This window comes from Oryctolagus cuniculus, chromosome 5, assembly GCF_964237555.1.
Source record: "Oryctolagus cuniculus chromosome 5, mOryCun1.1, whole genome shotgun sequence".
NCBI lineage: Eukaryota > Metazoa > Chordata > Mammalia > Lagomorpha > Leporidae > Oryctolagus > Oryctolagus cuniculus.
This window is the reverse complement of record NC_091436.1, coordinates 153,071,966-153,086,686: the sequence shown is the minus strand read 5'-3', so window position 1 is coordinate 153,086,686 and position 14,721 is coordinate 153,071,966. Positions and strand designations below refer to the sequence as shown.

Genomic DNA, 14,721 nt, shown 5'->3' with positions numbered 1-14,721 from the left:
CAGGTGCTCCTGTAACTAAACCCTTGCACAGGTGCCTGAGGGTTTGATTGCAGCCTTGAAACTGGAAGAGGAAGCTTGGGAGGATACAAGTAACCGTTTCAACTCCAGAAATCTAGGCCACTAAGGTCTTTGCAGCCTGAAGCACTGGAGGGTCTGAATCTCCCAAGACCACCCCCAGGACCCTCCTGAGACTGCCAAGGGGAGCCTACAGCTCTTCCTTCAGGAAGTCATGTGGCTCTGAAAAGAACCTTTGGGCCATGAACTTATTTGGGAAGTTTATGTGGACTCGGTGACAGCCATGGGGCCTCTGGACACCACCTGCTTGGCCAGCTCCCCAGGAAGCAGCTGGCGCATGGCTGTGTAGGTCTTCCTGGGTGTGACAGTGGAGCAACCATTGTCCTGTGCCACCTGCAGCACCTCTCTGGAAATCCGCTCGAGAACGTCACTAACAACCTTGGAAGAAACTCGTGTCTGCGGGCACCTGCTTAGCGCCTTGCAGACATGAAAACGGCTCTCTTTTAGACAGCTTTTCCACTGTTCTTCCTCCTTCTGGGTATTTGCGGCAGTTTTGAAACCCGCCTTGGAAAGACTGGCACCCTTGGAGATAATCTTAGACCTAACTAAATATGCAGCTCCGGTGTTTACTTGAGTCAAAAATGTGCGGGAGCAGAAAGACTGTTAATTACGCACGCGGCTCTACAATAACCGTTAACGATCGGATGCCCGATTGGGCAACCGTTAGTGATATGTATGCAAATTAGGTGATTCCAGTAAGGCTTTCTGATTGGATAGATGGCCCTTAGCTGGCCTATAAATAGGCCCAGTCTCAGCGCTGAGGCTTGATTCTTTGAGGAGCCAGTTCGCTGGTCATGTCTGGCAGAGGGAAGCAGAGTGGCAAGGCGCGCGCCAAGGCGAGGACTCGCTCCTCCCGGGCCGGGCTCCAGTTCCCCGTGGGCCGCGTCCACCGCCTGCTGCGCAAGGGCAACTATGCAGACCGGGTGGGCGCCGGCGCCCCGGTGTACCTGGCGGCCGTGCTCGAGTACCTGACGGCCGAGATCCTGGAGCTGGCGGGCAACGCGGCGCGCGACAACAAGAAGACGCGCATCATCCCGCGCCACCTGCAGCTGGCCATCCGCAACGACGAGGAGCTCAACAAGCTCTTGGGTGGGGTGACCATCGCGCAGGGCGGCGTGCTGCCCAACATCCAGGCCGTGCTGCTGCCCAAGAAGACCGAGAGCCACCGCCACAAGGCGCAGAGCGTGTGATGCCTCCGAGCCACGAGTCCTACCGGGGGATGTGAATTGCCAAAAGGCTCTTTTCAGAGCCACTCAGAGTCTCAGGGAAGGCTGTGCATAGGCTGAGGACTAACCGAATTCCCCAGGAATTAAGTAAATTACCATCATAACTTAGCCATGGGACCCTCCAGAGGCTCCTGGGTTCTGTAAGTGCGTTACTTGGTTACTGGAAGCGATATAAGACCCTTAAATATTGAGAAAATAGGGTAGGGCTCTTGGAACAGCTGTTGTGGCAGAGAAAATGGTCTTTTCGAGTCGCCATGTTCCCGTTTCTGGGGCCCTCGGGAGGAGTGGACTCCAGCGCTGTAACACTGACGACCATGCAGGCTCTGAGGCTGTGCAGACAGCTTCGGTTTATACCGCCGCGGGTTCAAGGCTGTATGATGACCAGCAGCGGGGATGCCTAATCCGGGAGCTTCCTAGTTCAGTCGGGGCAGCTGTTTTACGAGCCTGTGTGCGTTTTCATTCTGAGCTCCGCTCCTACAAGGTAAGAGTTCAAGGCTGAGTTCAGTGCCCAAGTGAGTAGACTGGAAAGTGAGTGAACGTACAGACACCCATCACGGGGGGGGGGCCAGAGTTGCCTGTGACAGCGCATGGGAGGCCCAAAAAGGACCCAAAAGCAAGCGCCAGAAAAAGAACTAAAAGGGTGGGCGCTCCCACGTGTAACGGTCACCGTTCTGGGGTACTGGGAGCCTTAACTGCGGCGTCTGGGCGGGTTTCCTATGTGTGAGGCTTTCTGGGAGTTTCATGGCGCCTCTACTCCACGTGACCAATAACGGCTTTTCCTCCTTCCCCTCCCGGACGGGGCCCAGGTGAATCATGGGAAAATGGGTGGAACTGATTGACAAGAAAGGGGTGGAGTTACGAAGCAGGGCTAGAGCAGAAATGACTAGGAACATCCTTTGGCTAACCTGTTCCTACCTAATCTTCCTGCCTAGTTCCCCCATATCTGTTTACACTATATTAGGCATTCTAACAAAGTTGTGGGGTTTCTCAAAGTTCTTCTGGAGAAATATTTCCAAATAGGTTTATATCACTCTCATGAAATCTTTATAGAGTAAGGCAAGTTAATCATATCCCATTTGGTGAAGCCAATGAGACTTTGACATGTGTAACGTCATACACTTTGAAGGAATTAGATTTTTTTCCCATTGTAGAGCAAAATTTATCACAGGAGTCTTAAACCAAATGTGATGGTAAGATACCAGTGTCAGTCTCATCAGAGGCAGGAGTGTAACAAGAAGGCCACCTTGCAGGTATTTAAAATTATTCAGTAATTTGGGGAAATAATATTTCAAAAATGTTAACCACTAAAAGACAAAATAGCTTGTTGATATGTCTGAACTCTACATATCCATGTAAATTGGATAGCCAGTTATCATTTAGCAAGTCCGTATCTACAAAACAAAAATTAGTGCACAATGTTCAACAGTTTACCTTATCTTAAAAATTGTTATTGGTGGCCAGCGCTGCGGCTCACTAGGCTAATCCCCCGCCTAGCGGCGCTGGCACACGGGGTTCTAGTCCCAGTTGGGGCACCGGATTCTGTCCCGGTTGCCCCTCTTCCAGGCCAGCTCTCTGCTGTGGCCAGGGAGTGCAGTGGAGGATGGCCCAAGTGCTTGGGCCCTGCACCCCATGGGAGACCAGGAAAAGCACCTGGCTCCTTGCTTCAGATAGGCGCAGTGCTCCGGCTGCCGCGGCCATTGGAGAGTGAACCAACGGCAAAAGGAAGACCTTTCTCTCTGTCTCTCTCTCTCACTGTCCACTCTGCCTGTCAAAAAAAATTCTTATTGGTTACCTCCAAAAAGAAAAAGATATTGCTAGAGATCTACACATGATAAAACATATATAGAATCAAATAAGGATACAAGTGTAAAGTTCTATAAGAATACACTACACAATACATGAATAAAGCCAACCCAGTTATGGACAGAACCTTCATTCCTTGAATTATCTACATAAATATTAAGGCATGCAATTGGGGAGAACCAAAAAAAGAAGGAGGGGGGATTTTTGAAAACAAAAGGAAATTGCAAATATTACTGCAAAAACTACCAAACCAAGTAATGTTAAAACATGTCAAATGTGAAACCTTTAAGATCAGGAAAGAATACTTGTTAAATGAATGAATAAGTAGATGAGGAATATAAGACAAACCTAAAGAGAAGAATTATGAATAATATATGTGGATACTCCTGCATCAAGGGGGTGGAATTAAAGACCCCCCGACTAACCAGAGCAGAATATATGTGGAAGAGTACAGGAGAACAGATTTGATTTTATAGGAGAGAAACCTGGCCATTACCTTAAACCAAATGTCCAAGATCAGCATCATTGGTTATAATGCATGTTGATAAATTATCCTTTTGACACGGTGTGTTGAGAAGGGCATTCTACCTTTGTGATCATCTTCCCAGTCTAATCATGAGAAAAACAGGCAAGTCCAGATTGATAAACTTCTACCAAATACTTGATTATGACTCTTCAAGCCATTAAGGTCATCACAAACAATGAAATTCTTAGAAATTGTCCCAGTCCCAAGGAAGCTAACAAGACTTTATGATTAACTGTGATTTTTCAACAGGGTTTATTTATTTTGTGGGGCCAGCATTGTGGCACAGTGAGTAAAGCCGCCACCTGCAATCCCGGCATCCTATATGGGCGCTGGTTCAAGTCCTGGCTGCACCACTTCTGATTCACCTCCCTGCTAATGTGCCTGGGAAAGCAGTGGAGGATGGCCCAAGTGCTTGGGTCCCTGCACCTATGTGGGAGACCCAGAAGAAGCCCAACCCAGTCCTGGCTGTTGCAGACATTTATAGACTATACTGGTGAATGGAAGACCTTTTTCTCTGTGTCGTCCTCTGTCTGTCTCTCTCTAGGGGGGTGACAGAGAGAAACTCCCATCTGCTGGCTTACTCCCTAAATGCCCACAATAGTTAGGCCAATCCAAAGCCAGGAGGCAAGGACCCCATCTGTATGTCCTACATGGGAGGCAGGAATTGAAGTGCTTCATCCATCGTGCCTTGCTTCCCAAGAGCATTCCCAGGAAGCTGGATGAAGTGCAGAGCAGGCAGAACTCAAACTGACACTCTGATATGGAAGGCAGATGTCCCAAGCAGCAACATAACCCACTGCACCAAAACAGCCACCTCCACTGTGATGTATTTTAGATGGGATTGTGGACCAGGAAAAAAAAGGCATTAGGTAAAATTTAGCAAAATCCAAATGAAGTATGGAGTTTGGCTCAGAGTAATGCACTAATTTTGGTTCCTTGGTTGTGACAAATGTGCCAGTCTAAAGTAAGATTATTAACAGAAGGACCAGAGGTATACACAAAGTTTCTATAGTATTTCTGGAATTTTCTGAAAATCTAAAATTGTTCTAAGTGAACAATTCTATTGAAAACAAAACAAAATAAACTCATGCTTATCCAAAGAATCCCAAATCCAAAAGCAAACGGATGAAGAAACTGCAGTAGGCTACATAGCTCTTAACCTGGTCTGGAGGTTCATACCCTCTACAACAAACAAGCAAGTTATTTGCAGCTGGTAGTGGGTGATGACGGAGAGTGCTAGCCAGTTCCCAGTTATCAACAGGCAAATGGCTTTCTGGAACTGCTTGTTTGACAATTAGCCTACTTACAATGAGAGAGGCCTTCCATCACTTAGGTGGCTTCTGTGAAGATCCCAATGTTGGGTTGGACCCGCTTTGAGGCGTGTGGACCTCTGTGACACTTCTGGTGCTTTTCCCTTCTTTTTTTCTTCAATTGAAAAATAGTAATTACAAATATATGATAAAATGTGGTGTTTTGATCAATGTACAGTACACATTATAGAAAGAATTGATCCAATTTACCTATCCATCACCTCACCAATTTATTATTTATCCCTGATGAAAACATTAAAAAATCTAAAAGCACAGGAAAACAGAAACAAAAATGAAATAAATGGGATTTCACCAAGCTAAAAACCTTCTCCACAACCAAGGAAACACCAAAGAGACAACCACGGACAGGAAGAAAATATTTACAAACACCTGATAAGGTGTTAATATTCAAAATACATAAAGAACTCAACTCCATAGCAAGAAAACAATCCAGTCTTAAAGTGTGTAAAGTATCTGAACAGACATTTCTCAGAGGAAATGCAAATGACCAACAGATGAAAATGTGCTCGCCATCACTAATTTCCCAAGAAGTGAGAATCAAAGCCACAGTGAAATACCAACTCATGCCTGTTAAGGTGGCTTTTTGTGGAAAAGAGGAATGGCGTGTTGGTGAGGCTATGGAGCAAAGGAACCCTTGCCACTGTGGGCAGGCATGTGAGTTACTACAACCTTTCTTTTGGTTTTGATGGTCACTTCCTTGGAGCCTTTCTTACACATGACGATAAACTTGCAAAATTATTCAGAAATAAGAGACAACCCCGCCCACTACAATGAGGAAGAGGGGGACAAGGACAACCCCGTCTGCTACCATGAGGAAGAGGGGGACAGGTGTAAAGCCATGGGGTCTATTTACGTGGTTCATATATTCAAATGAGATCTTAGGATAAAAATCAGTTTCTCATTAGAATAAAAACAAGAGTCAAAATGCAAATGAGCCATCTCGGGTCAACTTCATATTGTACTCGTCGTTGGCAGTAACCACTCAGAGAGCAAAGGAGGTCAGCACAATTGAGAGGGGACTTGATCAAAAGCAAATGGGGGGGGGAGCGGCGGCGGGGAGTGCATCAGAGTACCTGGCTTCCGACTCTGGCTCACTGCTAACGCGTATCCTGGAAGAACAGTGATGACTCAGAGATTGGGCTCCAGTCACCCACGTGGGAGACCCAGACTGAGTGCAGGGCTCCCAGCTTCATTCAGCCTGGCCTAGTCTGGGCCCTGCCATTGCATCTGGGAAGTGAGCAGAGGGTGGGAAGAGCTCACACACTCTCTCTCTCTCAGAGGGTGGGAAGAGCTCACACACTCTCTCTCTCTCTCTCTCTCTCTTTGTCTCTACCTCTCTAATAAATAAATAACTTTTTTAAAGATGAAAAAAATTAAAAGAAAGCAAATATTGGGAGGGAGAATGACGGTGGAAAGTGATGTACCTGAGAGGACATCTTCACGTGCACAGACTGTGGTCCGGCAGCTTGATTTGCTCGTGTGTCAGCAGCCACTCCGGGCAGGTGTTTCAAGCAATGGGTGAGCTGCCTCTTGGGACGCCCCAGCCCACATCCAAGTGCCTGGGCCTCCACTTGCAGTGCATCTGCCTGCGATGTGCATCCTGGGAGGCAGCAGGTGAACTAGGCCAGGAGCTGGTTAGGTCCAGGCGAGCTGGAGTTTTCGCCAGCCCTGCAGTGTAACTTTATTCCTTCACCTGTCGGCTTCATAGACCCACAGTCCCAGGATGCACCTGTGTCTCATCCAGAACCAGGAAGGAAGATGCCATGATGACCACATGGAAGTTAAATTCCACATGAATGTGTGTGCACCCGCCTTGTCTCGCTTATAAGTAAATCCTGTTCTCATTTGTGCACTATACTATACCTCTGATTTGAGTTCTTTTTTAATTTTTTTATTTTTTAGAGATTTTATTTGAGAGGCAAAAGTTATAGACAGAAAGAGAAAGACAGAGATAGGGAGAGAGAGGTCTTCCATCTGCTGGTTCACTACTCAATTGGCCGCAATGGCCGGAGCTGTGCTGATCCAAAGCCAGGAGCCAGGAGCTTCTTCCAGGTCTCCCACACTGGTGCAAAGGCCCAAGGACTTGGGCCATCTTCTACTGCTTTCCCAGGCCACAGCAGAGAGCTGGATTGCAAGAGGAACAGCTGGGACATGAGCAGGTGCCCATATGTGATGCCGGCACCACAGGCAGAGGCTTATCTGGCTATGCTACAGTGCTGGCCCCATGAAATAAAAACTATTTTTTATAAAGCTAGAGGAAAATGTACAAAATTGAAAATAAATCTATCAAAAAAGTGAAATCACGAATGCCTTTTTTCCTCTCAATTTTCTACATTGCTGTTATCTTGTAAAAAATATTGCTATTGTGGAAAAAAAAAGGTGGACCCCAGAGCTAAAATGTTTTTAAAACTGAATCCTACCAATCATTGGTGTCTTCTATGTTTTAGGCACTGTGATAGGCCAAACACGTAAGACATTATATAAAGCTTTATAGTTTAGGCCGGCGCTGCGGCTCAATAGGCTAATCCTCCACCTGCGGTGCCGGCACACCGGGTTCTAGTCGCAGTCAGGGCGCCGGATTCTGTCCCGGTTGCCCCTCTATCTAGGCCAGCTCTCTGCTATTGCCCGGGAGTGCAGTGGAGGATGGGCCAAGTCCTTGGGCCCTGCACCCACATGGGAGACCAGGAGAAGCACCTGGCTCCTGGCTCCTGGCTTCAGATCAGCGCGATGCACCGGCCGCAGCGGCCATTGGAGGGTGAACCAACAGAAGGGGAAGACCTTTCTCTCTCTCTCTCTCTCTCTCTCTAACTCTGCCTGTCCAAAAAAAAAAAAAAAAAAAAAAAAAAAAAAAAAAAAAAGATGTACAGTTTAATGGAAGAGACAGACCCAAAAATGGCCAACTTCCACTGGTATGTGTTAAGTGCTGTCAGTGGTTGAATCGGGCCACAACAGGTAACAGAGGGAAACCTAATGATCACAGATGGGGGGAATGTTTTAGGAGTGCTCCGCAGGTGATGTGAGGTATGACAATCATCCTGAGTGATGTATAGCACTATTTAAACAAAGAAGGGCAAGAGGAAAAATGGCGGGGGGGGGGGCGGAGGTTAGACACATATTACAGACACAGATGAATGAACATAAAATGGATTCGAGGAATTTTAGGTAGACTGATGAGCCAACTGCAGGGGAGAATGTGGGAAGAGCTTAGCGCAGCTCCTTAAGCTACGGAAGCTGGTTAAATTCTGAACGCTAGGGGGAGCAGGTGACAGGTGTTAAACAGAGACCCGGCCCACAGAGACAAGGAATGCGGTAAGTAAAACCTGGTGATGGAGGTGGGCCCTGCGGAGCAGCAGCAGGGCTTAGCTGCTGCCTGCCTTGCCAGCATCCCACAGCCACTTCCGACCCAGCTCCTTGTTAAGGCAACTGGCAAACAGCCCGGAATGCCTGCGTGCTAGGGCCCGGCACCCACCTGGGAGCTCTGGATGGAGTTCTGGGATCCCGGCTTTGTCCTGGCCCAGATCTAGTCATTGAGGCCACATGAAGAGGGAACCTGCGAATGGAAGATCTTTCTCTCCGGTGCTCTCTCTTCCCTGAACTCCCAGGCTCAAAGGTTTATGATTTGTTCCACAAATACTGAGAAATTACAAAGTGCCAGCCACAATTCTAATCCTTGCTATTCTATTCTAAGTGATCTACAAGTGCGTTGTGTTTTCTGTCTCCTGCAGTGGGTCCTAAACACGGATTTCCAGTAGAGCACAGAACGAGTCAGGTAAGGCCATGTCCTCACAGAGCCGGGTTCCTCATTCTCCCACACCACTTTCCTCCATCACCAGGCTTCTTTTGTGTTTTTAGATTTATTTAATTGAAAGGCAGAGTTACAGAGCAGGAGGGAGAGAAATTTTTCATTGAGAGTTGCTTTTGCCTAAAGAACTTTGAAAATATGATTCCAGTGTTCTATGACTTCTGCGGTTGCTGATGAGAAACCCAGGATTTTGTAGGGCAGGCAAAACCTTCCCTGCACCCTTTTGGGATTTTTTGTTTTCATCTAGGCTTGAGAATTAAATTGATATAAGACATATCAACATTAAAAAAGCATACACACTTATTTAATATGTACAAGTTTTACATGGCCAGGGAGCCTGCATAATGAAATGAAGACCCTCCTGAACTGGGCAAAGAGCAATCAATTATGAAATTTCTCATTCTGGGGTAACTGGGCAGGCGTGTGACCAGAAGATAAAGATTAGTGTAATAACATGTGTGCAGATTTCCCTCAACCTCAGTCGCTCATCGCCGCTTACAAGAGTGATCCTTTCCTTCTGGTGTAGGGAGAGCATCTTCCAGGTTGGAATTTCATCTCCTGCTTTTCTTATACCTGTTTTTCAAATGCCTTTAACTCAAAGTCAAGTCTCCCAAGGTAGCACATTTTAGACTGGGGGTTCTGAATCCTTTCAACGTAATTTCTTGTAATGGGTAAAACTAGCATATAATATGCCTCAGCTGCTATTAAAGTGTAATTGTTAATAGCAATCTTTTTTTAACATTAGTAATTGTTACCAATGTGGTAATCATAAGGGTCAAATGAAAATTCTACATTGTGCTTGAGTCATATTATTTTGTTTACAGCCAACCAGGTAAGAATGTCAGTATCACTTTTTTTCTTGTTTATCGTCATTCCTGTTAGATAATGCATTTAGACAAAAGGTTAGCTATGAAAACAATGGGGCTGGCACCGCAGCTCAATAAGCTAATCCTCCACCTGTGGCGCCAGCACCCCGGGTTCTAGTCCCGGTTGGGGCGCCAGATTCTGTCCCGGTTGCTCCTCTTCCAGGCCAGCTCTCTGCTGTGGCCAGGGAGTGCAGTGGAGGATGGCCCAAGTGCTTGGGCCCTGCACCCCATGGGAGACCAGGAGAAGCACCTGGCTCCTGGCTTCAGATCGGCGCAGTGCACCGGCCATAGCGGCCATTTGGGGGGTGAACCAACAGAAGGGGAAGACCTTTCTCTTTCTCTTTCTCTCTCTCACTGTCTAACTCTGCCTGTCAAAAAAAAAAAAAAAAAAAAAAAAAGGAAAGAAAACAATGGGACAAAATTCTATGATTTTTTTTCTTCCTTCCTATCTAGAAAATCCTAGAGAAAGAACAGCTAGAAAATTACAATGAAAGGATTCAAGAAGGAAGCTAAGCAGTGGGCTAAGCTCTGCCTGCGGGGCTGGCCTCCCAGTTCTGGCTGCTCCTCCTCCATCCAGCTCCCAGCTGGTGGCCTGGGAAAGCAGTGTAGATGGCCCAGGTGCATGGGTTCCTGCACCAGCATGGGAGTTCCTGGCTCCTGGTTTCGGATCCACCCCTCTCTGGCCATTGCTGCCCTCTGGGGAGTGAACCAGTAGATGGAAGACCGACCTCTCTCTCTCTCTCTCTCTTCCTCTCTCTGTCTGGAACTCTACATCTCAAATAAATAAATCAACCTTTTTTTTAAAGAAGGAATCCAAATACAAAAATCACTAAGATTTCTATTTATTAAAAGTAGTCAGAAAACTTAATAATAGAGTACCTTTTACTATTTTCCCAAAAGAAAATAAAAAAGGACATCTGGAGATGAATCATGAAACAGGTGTAAAAGATCTGTAAGGGGAATTATAAATTTTTCAAGAGGCATATAAAGATTTCAAAAACATCAAAGGATGCTTCTCCTTAATTATGTATTCACATTTTTATATAAAGATGCTCCTTAACTTATAGTGGGGTTATGTCCTGATAGACCCAACTTACGTTGAAGAAGTTGCAAGTTGAAAATGCATTTGTTACATTCAGCTTACCGTAGATCCTAGCTCAGAGCACTGGGCACCACCAAGCAATGATGGGTTCCACTTGTGACTGCAGGGCTGGCTGGGAGCTGTGCCCACTGCCAGCTGTCCTGCATCTGAGCAAGGACTGGACCACATATTGTTAACTGGGGAAAAGATCCAAATCCAAAACCTAAGTATAGTTTCTGCAGAATGAATATCACTTTTGCACTGTTGTAGTTTCAGAAAGTCATAAATTAAGCCATCATAAGTCAAAGACTGCACATATGTTGTTTTAATCTATATAAACTTTTTTTTAAAGATTTATTTATTTGAAAGGCAGACCTAAAGAGAGGCAGAGGCAGAGGCAGAGGCAGAGGGAGGGAGGGAGGTTGGGAGGAAGGGAAGGAGAGAGAGAGAGAGAGAGAGAGAGAGAGATGTAGGTAGGTCTTCTATCTGCTGGTTCACTCCCCAAATGGCCACAATGGCCAGAGCTGGGCCTATCTGAATTCAGGAGCCAGGAGCTTCTTCTGGGTCTCTCACGTGGGTGCAGGGGCCCAAGGACTTAGGCCATCTTCCACTGCTTTCCAAGCCCATAGCAGAGAGCTGGATCGGAGGTGGAGCAGCCAAGACTAGAACCGGCACTCACATGAGAAGCCGGCACTGCAGATGGTGGCTTTACCCGCTATGCCACAGCGCTGGCTACCCCCCACTTTTAATTTAATGCAATTCTAATTGTATTGCATTAGAGCTAAAAAAATGGCATGTAAGAAAAGAACACATAGATTTATCCTGAAAACATAGATGAGATTTTCTATCATCTGGCTTTAAATGCTTAGGTGATAGTGGTCTTTTAAATGAGGAGAAGAAGGCTTTTTTTTTAAAAGTTACCATAAAATGATGCCATTCTTCATTATTTAAAAAAATGCAAATTCAATGAGACTATAACCTGCTACAAGTGTCACTTTCATTTGTTCAAGTGGTAAACTAAAACCATTCTTTACATTTTACTTTATTATTTTTATTTTCACTTCGTTTCAAAGCACAAACAGGCACACAAAGATTTTCCATCTACCCCTTCACTCCCCTAATGCCTACAACAGCCACAGCTGGGCCAGGCTGAAGCCAGGAGCCCAGCACTGCATTGGAGTCTCCCATGTGGGTGGCAAGGGCCCAAGCACTGGAGTCATAATTGATATGGGTCCTGGGATCTCCATCTTTAATCCAGGTTCCTGAACCTGGAATAAACCAGCACCCATATAGGTGCTGGCGTTGCAGGCGGCAGCTTAACCCACTACGCCACAGCACTGGCCCCAAAATGGAAGTTCTTTATAAAAACATACGCATGATCTTATTGTTAAAAACATATTCATGATATGGTGTACCTCGGGGCAACGTGACATCCTGCTCTACTGGGGCGATGGCTGGGATGCCCTGGGGACAAATCACACCCCAGTCATCACGTCTGTCCCTCAGTGCTGTATTCCCCCGAGTCTCATCGCCTGGGAGCTACCCAAGCCAGTGCAGGCTGCTTCCTGGGCTCTCTCAGCTGCAGGGTAAGTGGGCACCTGCAGAGGAGGCTCCCTGTGCCCTGGCAGCTGTGCTGAGGCTTGGGAGACGGACTCAGCCTGAATCCTGGGCTTCCGTGGGCCCTGTTGTCACCGGTAAGTACCATGAATAGACCTGATTCTTGTGACTTGTGTGTGTGTGTGTTCTGTCTCCAGACTCAGACATGTAGAGAAAGCGCAGCCAAAGACGCAGCGGCTGACATGGTAACGAGCGCACAGTGACCCTGCATCTTGAGCATGTCCGCTCTGGGCAGCAAAAGGCTGCTGAGTGCCCTGGGTGGCCATTCGCAGCCTGATGCTGGGGCGGGGAGTCTGAGGTCACCTTCCCAGGGGCAGCTGGCCATCCCCTAAGTTAGCCTTGCTTGAGAAACACGTGCTGGTCACTTCTTTTGCAGCTCTGGCCTGTGATGTGGCAGATGTGAGGGACAAAGGGCCTCCACCCTTTCCTACAGATGGGGCCTGGGTGAGGATGGCACGTCCCGTCTCTGCGTTCTGGGTGGTTTCCTGTGACTCTCATTGGCTATGCAGGAGAGAAGAGGCACTCCTGCCCAGTGCCCACAGCCAGTGGGGTGGGCGTGGCAAGTCCTGGGTTTGAGTCCCGGCTCTGCCCTCTGTCCCTGAGGGACCAGGGGAAGTATCTTGACCTCTCAAGCCTCCGTTTTTTATCAGTAACCTGGAAGGAAGATTCCCTTAGGAATGTTATGTGGCTCTTAACTGCTGACTACTTTGCAAATCTAAACCATAAGCCCCCTCTCCTTCACTTGGTGCACCCTGCCTGTCCAGGATTTACCAATGGATTTCTGTTGTGTGCTCTTCAGTTGACAGCTAGCGGGAGATGGAGTCACACTTGCTGAGCACCTACTGTGTGTCAATTCTGCATTCACCACTACGCCCATCAAGACACAAACACAGAAAAGCCTTCTAAGAGGGGACAAGGGGCCGAGCACCCAGGAACCCACTTCCTGCCACCTCTGCTTCCTGTGTTTGTCTTCATGCAGCTGGAGAACTTGACTCTGACACATTCCCCTGTCAGCCTGACCAGGAGGAGATGCAGAGGATGAGAGGTGTGGAACGAGCACGCTACAAAAGCAGAGAAGGCTTTTCCCATGAAGACCACAGCAGCCAAGAGTCCTGGCTTAGTACAGCTCAGGGCTTCCAGGCTCAGATTTAGGGACAAAAATCCTTATGGCAGTTTCATCTGTGAAAGCCAACAGGGTGACTGCAGGTGGTACAGGATGTCAGTGGGGGAACAGATGGTGGGGGTACTATGGACTGATTGCGTCCTCCCCAAATTCATGCATTGAATCTCTACCTTCCAACATGATGGCATCTGGACCTGGGACTTGAGGAGCGACTGAGTGTAGATAAAGTCACCAAAGGGTGTTCCCTCCCTGCTGCTCTCTCTGCCCCCGTGAGGACCCAGAGAAGGCAGCCACGTGCTAACCAGAAAAAGACCTTTCACCAGAACCCAACCATGCTGGCGCCCCGATCTTGAATGCCCAGCCTGCAGGCCTTTGGGAAATTTCTGTTGTTTAGTCCACCCAGTCTGTAACACTTGGCCGTAGCAGCCTGAGCACATTGAGACAGTGCACAGTCGTGACTGCAAGGGCTCCGCGACCTCACAGCAACACCTCTCACCGCTCTTGCCGTCACCTCTGACCTCTTTTCACCTTGCTTGTCTCCACACTCCCTCTGAAACGAGATGCTCTGGCGTCTGGAAGGGAGATCTCAATGAAAAAAAAAAAAAGATGAACCACCTGGCTGGACTAGAATCTCGCCTCCAGAGTGACCACTAACCCAGGGAGTGCCCTTGGGAGAAGAAGCATGCTCGCCTGCCCACTGTGGTCTGACACAGCCCTGAACCTGTGGCAGGACACCTGGAGCCTGGGCTGATTTCCAGTCCTCCTGGCCCAGCACCTTGGCCCTTCCTGGCCCGGCGTGGAGTGTATTACCAACAAACGTGGAAGCTCCATGTCTTCACAAAGCACTTAGTGTGTGGTGCGCTGGTTGTATCTCTCTCTCTCTCTCTCTTTTTTTTTTTTTTAGCATCTTCTATCCTGCACATTTCAACTGATCCCATAAATAATTGCCACAAACTCAGTGGTTGTGGGTTGATGACAGATTATTCCCAAATTTCGTAAGTTGAACGTTTATTATCTCAAAGGAACTGGGAGGCATCTTTTCTGGGTAGTTTCGGCACAGACCCTCTGAGGAGGCCGTGGTGACACGGCCAACGGGGGCTGCAACCGGCTCCAGGCTTGAGCAGGCTGGAAATCCATTTCCAAGTTCACTCCCAGGGCTGTCAGCCAGGGGCTTCAGTTCTTGCTGTTGGACCCCTGTCGGGCTGCTCACAGCAGCTGACTTGCCCAAAGCAAGCAGTCAGGAGAGGGAGACCCCGTGGCCCAGAGGGAAG

The 14,721-nt window shown here is 47.7% G+C and overlaps 1 long non-coding RNA gene across 1 annotated transcript; it reads left to right on the top strand.

Annotated features, from left to right (window-relative positions):
• Nucleotides 1-828: 828 nt before the first annotated feature.
• LOC103349697 (histone H2A type 1-A) lies at nucleotides 829-14,407 on the top strand. The gene is made up of 3 exons (XR_007923041.2): nucleotides 829-1,782; nucleotides 8,687-8,730; nucleotides 13,127-14,407. It is a non-coding gene; the product is annotated as a histone H2A type 1-A (long non-coding RNA).
• Nucleotides 14,408-14,721: the final 314 nt, after the last annotated feature.